Raw genomic sequence first — 7099 nt, 5'->3', positions numbered from 1 at the left:
TTGACCTAAGTCGATTTTTCATCCAATAAATTGGCCAATGCGTCCAATTTCACTCCAACTTACTCCATTTCTTTTCCAATCCCTCAATTCACCAAGCACAACTAATTAACACACAATTAGGCAAAATTTATCTTCACTTTTCTTCTTGGAACTTTTGGCCAACAATGGTACACTAACTCCGTGATTTTTCCTACTTAATTTTCTCTCCATAATTCATTAATTCCTACACCAAAAACTATTATTTCTTAATCAAATCACCTAGAATAACATCCCATTCTTCCTCTTTATTCACTTAGAGAATTCGACTATTGATGGGCACCAAACCTTTGGTGGTTTTCTTCACTTGTTTTCATGCTACACATCATTAATCACCTAAAAACACTAACATACCTAAAAATCAAACCAATCCAAGATCATTCTCTCTCCATACCCATTTTGACCAGCCATGAATTCATCATGAAAACATGTAATTTAACCATGGAAATTAAGGGAAAATGCATGGGTAAGGTAAATCACTAGCAAAATCAAAGAAATTTTACCTTTGCTTGATCAAATCCTTGAATTCCAACACTTTCTCTTTGATTTGTCCCACCTAGGGTTTGTTTTTCCTTGGTTTCTCTTCTCTTCTGGTTTGGCTGATCACTATGGGAGAAATAGGCTGATTTTTTTTGCCTTTTTATGAAGAGATAATAAAATAATAAAAACATGACACATGGCATTTCCTTATTGGTTCAAATTTTAAATATTTAACTTTTAATTCTTTAATTCTCCACCACACATTTCTCATGTTTATCCATTTCCATGATGAATAAAATCCCTTGGTCTTGACAAGTGTCGAGGTGAAAATTTACCGATTTGCCCCCGAGGTGGCAAAATTACCATTTCACCCTTATACTCCAAATTATACTGGAATTAAAATTTTTCACTTTTAAACTCCAAATCATACTCCAATACTCAAATCATACTCCAATAAGTCAAATGGACCAAAAAAATCTTTTCTAAAAATTTCCATTTTGTCCCCAAGTGGCAAATGACCATTTTGCCCCTAAATAGTGAAAATTTCGGTTTGACTCCAAATTGATTCTCGAACTCCGAATTACCATTTTGAGTCATCCCTGAATTGTGACACTCTTAATTTCACCTTAAAATTCCTATTTGAACTAGTTGAGGCTTAATCAACTTAATGTTACCATTAGGGGTAATATCGTCTTTTAACGATTTCTCAAACTTCCTAAATATGTAACCATTCTATTGAGTATGTAAATGACGTCGTAATTATTTTATAGAACAGGGTTTGACATAAGAGATTATCCAGCTCAGGTTTGCAGAAAAAGATTAAGTCATCAGCAAATTGCAAGTAAGAAACCACCAAACCATTCCTACTGATATTAACACCATGAAGGAAAGACAGCTTGGTTGATCATCGAGCTTAATGACTCTCCCACAATACTGAAGAGGAAAAGAGAAAGATGACATCCTTGATGAAGACCTCGTCTCATAAAATATTGCCGTGTAGGGGTACCATTAATAAGAACAAAAACTTGCATAGTGGAAATGCAAGAAAAAAAATCCATCTACACCATCTTGGACCAAACCTCATATTAACCATGATGAAATTAAGAAAGTCCCAATCGATGCAGTCAAAAGCTTTTTGAAAATCAATTTCGAGCACCAAGCCACCATTAAAATCCTTTTTCATTAGATACCAACACATAATCCAGAATTTGACGACCCTCGGTGAAGGCAAATTGAGTTTTCCAACAATTTTCCCAACAACAAGGCTAAGCCTATTTGCCAGAACCTTCACCACCAGTTTGTAAATACTGCCCACAAGACTTATAGGCCTATAATCAAAAAGATTATCTGGATTTTTCTTTTTTGGAATCAAAGAGATAAAATAGGCATTCATACCTTAATTGATAAAACCAGAATTATAAAAATAAAAAAAAGATAGACATAACATCATTCTTAATCCTAACCCACTAATTCTTAAACAAAGACATATTAAAACCATTCGAGCCAAGAGCTTTATTACCATTTGAGACCTCAACTTCTGAGAAAAGTTATTCTAGAGAAGTAGCAAAAGTAAAATCCAAAGAATTCAAGGGACAATTAAACTCAACAACTTTAGAGACAACTTGTTTTTTGAAGTGGTTTTCAAAGTAATCAACTACAAAAGTGAAAATAGATTTAGGATCAGAGAGGATATTACCATTAACATTAACTCTGTCAAGCCAGTTCACCTTCCTTATATTAGACGCCACGGTATGCAAGAATTTAGTATTACGATCCCCATCTAAAAACCATCTGATTCGAGACTTTTGATGCCATGAATGTTCCTTCGCTCGATAGAGATTCCACAGCTCAACTTTAAGAAGAATAATGTCATTTTTAAGAGAACAATTTTGAGGATCATTCTGCATAGCCGTTAACTTTTCTTGAATGTCGAATTCCAGGACAGAAATTTGATTAAGGAGATTCCTGAATTTAAAAGATTGCCTTTCTTTGATTTTCAGTTTAAGAGATTTCGGCTTATCCCATAAAGAAACACTACCTTCTAAGCCCTCATGCAGTCATTTCCATTCAACATCCATAAGGTCTTGAAAACTATTCTCCTCAAGCAAATAATTGAAGAAATGAAAAGGCTTAGGTCGCCAAGAATTTAAGCCATCACTAAGAGAAACAAGGTTGTGCTTTGAGAGAGATGCTGATAGACTCCTCTAAATCAGATTGTGCCATTTCGAATAAAACAACAGATGAATAAGAAATCGATCTAACTAGTTGAATGAAGGATGATCTCTGTGATTACACCAAGTGAAGCTACTTCCTGACAAAAGGATATCAAGAGACCAACTTCATTGATAAACTCATGAAAATGAAAAATAAATTGCTCACTACCAAGCCAACATAATCATTCATCTTGAGAGAAGACAACATTAAAGTCTCTTGCAAGGCACTAAGGAACATTAGAATTATTAATAATGTTAGCTATCTCAATTTAGATGGATCTTCATTCTTCTTCATTATAAAGACCATAGCTATTCCCAAACCCCATTTTTCTATTGTCATTTTCTAGAGAACCAGTCAAAAGAATAAAATGTTTTATTTCCACTTGAGAATTACAAAAAAAAAATCTTTTCAAGCAGAGATAAGCCCTTTAGAGGCACCATCATAAACCATCGTAGTCCAAGAAATATCATTAAGGTACCATAAGCTGGAGAAAATTCGAGAACAAACAGATTTCGATTTGGTTTCTTGAAGAAAAACCATACAAGGATTCATAGAACAAATTCTTCTTTTCCTTTTAGCTTTGTTCAAACCTCTAACATTCCAAGTAAGCAAATGCATCATGAAAAGCAAGGCACAAAAAACAGAAAATGCACTAATCTTATGAAATCTCAATGTTGATCAAGGCATTAATAATTTTAGGGTCTAGATCTTGGAACAAAACCCCAATGTTTTTCGCCAGATTCAATGAGCACCTTGTTCCTATGATTAATATCCACATCAGTGATCAGATTATCTAGTGGAGAAGAAAAAAGATATTTAAGGTCGTTGAGGGTGTTGACAATTCCTTTTCTAATGATCTTGTTTCTTCTAGATTTAGAACATTCTTTCACAACTTTTCTTGCAGGAACTAAACTTTTTGAAGATTGTTTGATTTTAGTTTTAGAATGGCTAGAAAAAAGGTGCAAGTCGTCTATTGCCATCATCAACCTCAATAAGAGTGTCAAAGATATTTAGATTAAGAGAGTTACTTGTAGAAAAAGAGTTGGGAACCACGATATAATTATATTTCTCATAAGAAGGAGTGTGCAAATCAAAAGTAATGGGCAAAGGAGAAGACAAACCTTAATGGAAGTTTTTCACTAAATCGGCATTAATTGAGATTGGAATCACCTTCATAATAGCCATAGCATCATGATAAATTGGTAGAATGGGACCAATATCAGGGTTAAACATGGAAGCTTCTTAGATCTCAAGCAAAGAAGAACATCTGATTCTTTTATTCGCAAGAGGACTTGGTTTAACCATTTCCCCCCTTTCTTACTTGTCTTTTTCTTTTTTTTTCGAACACTGTTGATGGGTTTACCAAACTTAACTTTAGCCTTTTGCTTCAATTTCGTACTCGTATTATTAATTTTAGCTGAGGAAGGGAACTGTGGGATGAAAGGCCCGAAATAGGAACAATTTTTCTCAAGAAGAATAGACCCAAAGTCACTAGAGTCTGAACCAGGAGAGCACAGCCCAACCATATCCTAAATTTCTTTACAAACAAAAGACTCTAAATTGCTAGAGCCCAAGAACTTATAATCATGTGGCCTAATAATGGCTTGATCCAAATCAATTACTTCTCTAGAAGAAGGCAGACTACATATTATCTGAGGAGGTGGGTCTTTAAAGGAATCTGAAACAACATTTCTATCAAGCAGCGTTCTATTCTTGATATCAGTGGAAGCTTTCTTAAGATTAGACACAGTCAATTCTTTACAAAGAATTTAAGAATCATCATAAATAGCATTTCCCAATGCATTAGAACAAGAAGGACAATTCAAAGGAAGAAAGAGGGAATCACCATGATTATTTGTGAACCTTGGAGCTCTATCCAGGAAGAAAAGATCATTTTTTGAAGTTGCACCATTCTCACTCCTACAACTTAGTGGAGAGCTCGAAGAAGGTCTACTTAGTTGGGAGTCTTGCAATGCCTCAACGATCTTATTCTGGAACTTAACATCCAAAAAAACAAGAGGATAACCTTTCAAATAATAGCACCACCCATTAATAACAATCTTACCCAAAAAGGGAAAAATATCGTCCTTCAACTTATCAATCAAAAGACAAGCATAATTAAAACGTTGATTAGAAGCTATAACTTTATCCAACAACACAAAGGTACCCTAGTGGTCTCCCAAGGCTTTAAAGACATTGAGATGCCAAAGATGAATTGGCAAATCCTCGACTTTTATCTAGATTAATTTTTTTTTAGGAGTCAAACAAGGAACATAAGAAGAAATAAATGAGAACCAAAGCTCAAACATGTCAAAACACTCTTTAATCAACGATAACTTTTTGTTCTTATCATAAAAAGTAATAAGAGCTTCTTTATCACCTGCATAACAAAAACGAACACGGATACCTTGAGCAAAAAGGCAAGATTCAATAAGTCCCAATTGAAAATCTTTTTTCAAAAAACCAATTGTCGATTTGTCAGCTTATTCCATATCAAATAAAGGCACCATGAGTTTGCAAGAATCTTCATCCCACTTTAAATTGTCACTTAGGACCTGAGAAGCCTTAAGAGGCACAATCTGCATATAACAGCACTTGCCTTCGATAGAAGGATGATTGTCCCTAAGAACCTAATGAGTCTTAAGAGATTTTGCTCTAGCGAAACATCTCTTGCCCTCAATAAACGGATAAGCATTACTAGTTCCCACTTTACCAACAAGAACCTCCACAAAAGAAGTCCCATTATTCAAATGGGGAACTCTCCTACTCATGGAGGAAAAAAAAAACTCCCTGATTATTCACTACAAAATTGGAGAAATTTTGCACGTACCTATTCTTGAGAGCAATAATGGCACGAATTGGCACACCGTTTAAACAAAAATCATTAACCTTTGAAACAACTTTCAATTGCTCAGATTCATGTTGATATTGTACAAAAGCGTATGTTGAAGACCATTTTCTTATATTGAAATGGGGAAAAGCCACAAAACATCCAAGATTCGCCCAAATCGACAAAAAAGCTGTTTGACCTCTGATCTTGAGATCTTTAACGGTAGATTCCCGATAAAAATTGAAAACAAACTGCTTCTCCATTTATTAAAGCTTTTCGAGATCATAAAGCTCTAGATCTTATCAGTAGATGACTTTAGCGTGGTTGAATGAGTGATTTTCGCTCTTCATTCTTTCTTCTCCATCTTTAAAAAAAGATCCCTAATTGCTTCAAACTGATTACCATATTTTCTTATATCATTACAGTTTTCAACCATCATTCTTAACAAAAAGAAAAACTTAATCCAACTTTTCCAGTTCGATTGAAGCTATTGTTGCTTGATTGGTGTATAGAAATATGTGAATACTCATATACGATTTTAAGAAGAAGTCAATAATAGATTTTCTCTCTACATTTTTCATAGTTTTTGAAAATTCAAGACTACCCAAAGCACGATTTTTGGGATAGGAATATAAATTGAAGACAGGGAGATGACATTCTGACTATAAGGTATGTTGGTTTAGAGAATGTAAAGAAATCCAAGAATACTCAGATATGATTTTGAAAAAAGAAAGTCAACAATAAATTCTTTCTTCACATCTTTCACAGTTTTTGAAAATTCAAGACTACCCAAAAAATGATTTTTAGAGGAGGAATAAGAATTATAGGCAAGGATAGGACACTCTGACTATAAGAGACATTGGGTTTAGGAATGTTGAAGAAAGTGAATATTTGTTTGTGAGCAACAATGGCTTCAATCAAATTAGAAAAGTTTGATTAGTTTTTTTTTATTAGGAAAGATGACTTTAATTAAGAACATGGTAATTAGTTAAGAAACGATGGTAATTAGTTTGAATCAATTAGCTTTTTTTTAAATTTTTGTTTCAAATCGCTAACTAATAATTTTTGTACATTTAGATAAGTAAAAAGGAAAACAACCTAATTCTTAGTCAGTAATTTTTTATGCCACATCATTTGTCATGTGGTATTGACATCATTAAGATGACACATCAATAAGTCACATCAATTTACCAAGTGGCAAATGACGTGGCATAACAAAATGCTGACTATGCTGTTAACTAATAGAAGTTAGTCAATGATTTGTGAAAATGGTTTATTTAACTCAAAATGAGAGTTCAAGAGTTTATTTGAACGCAATAAAAGGATAGGAGCTAAACTGACTTTCTTAGTATAATTCAAGGGCTTATTTGAGTAATTAGCCTACAATGGTTAACTTTTCCCCTGATTTGATGGTTTTATATATGTAACTTGTTTTTTCATAAATAAAATTTAGCTTGTCTCAATATTACTTTATTGTGTATATATGAAATAATACAAATTATATGTTATATAAAATATTATATATTACAAAGTTTATAT

The 7099-nt window shown here is 33.4% G+C and overlaps 1 long non-coding RNA gene across 2 annotated transcripts; it reads right to left on the bottom strand.

The window, feature by feature from the left end:
• Positions 1-2464: 2464 nt before the first annotated feature.
• Positions 2465-4695, bottom strand: LOC148763723 (uncharacterized). 2 transcript variants are annotated; one of them, XR_016025159.1, is made up of 2 exons: positions 4577-4695; positions 2465-2827 (listed from the first exon to the last, which is right to left on the bottom strand). It is a non-coding gene; the product is annotated as an uncharacterized LOC148763723 (long non-coding RNA). The 2 variants fall into 2 exon arrangements; XR_016025158.1 differs by lacking the exon at positions 4577-4695 and adding an exon at positions 3852-4174.
• Positions 4696-7099: the final 2404 nt, after the last annotated feature.

The sequence above is a fragment of the Theobroma cacao genome, chromosome 3, assembly GCF_053813885.1.
Source record: "Theobroma cacao isolate CCN51 chromosome 3, ASM5381388v1, whole genome shotgun sequence".
NCBI lineage: Eukaryota > Viridiplantae > Streptophyta > Magnoliopsida > Malvales > Malvaceae > Theobroma > Theobroma cacao.
Note: the sequence above shows the minus strand (reverse complement) of the source record. Positions and strands in the feature narration are given on the sequence as shown.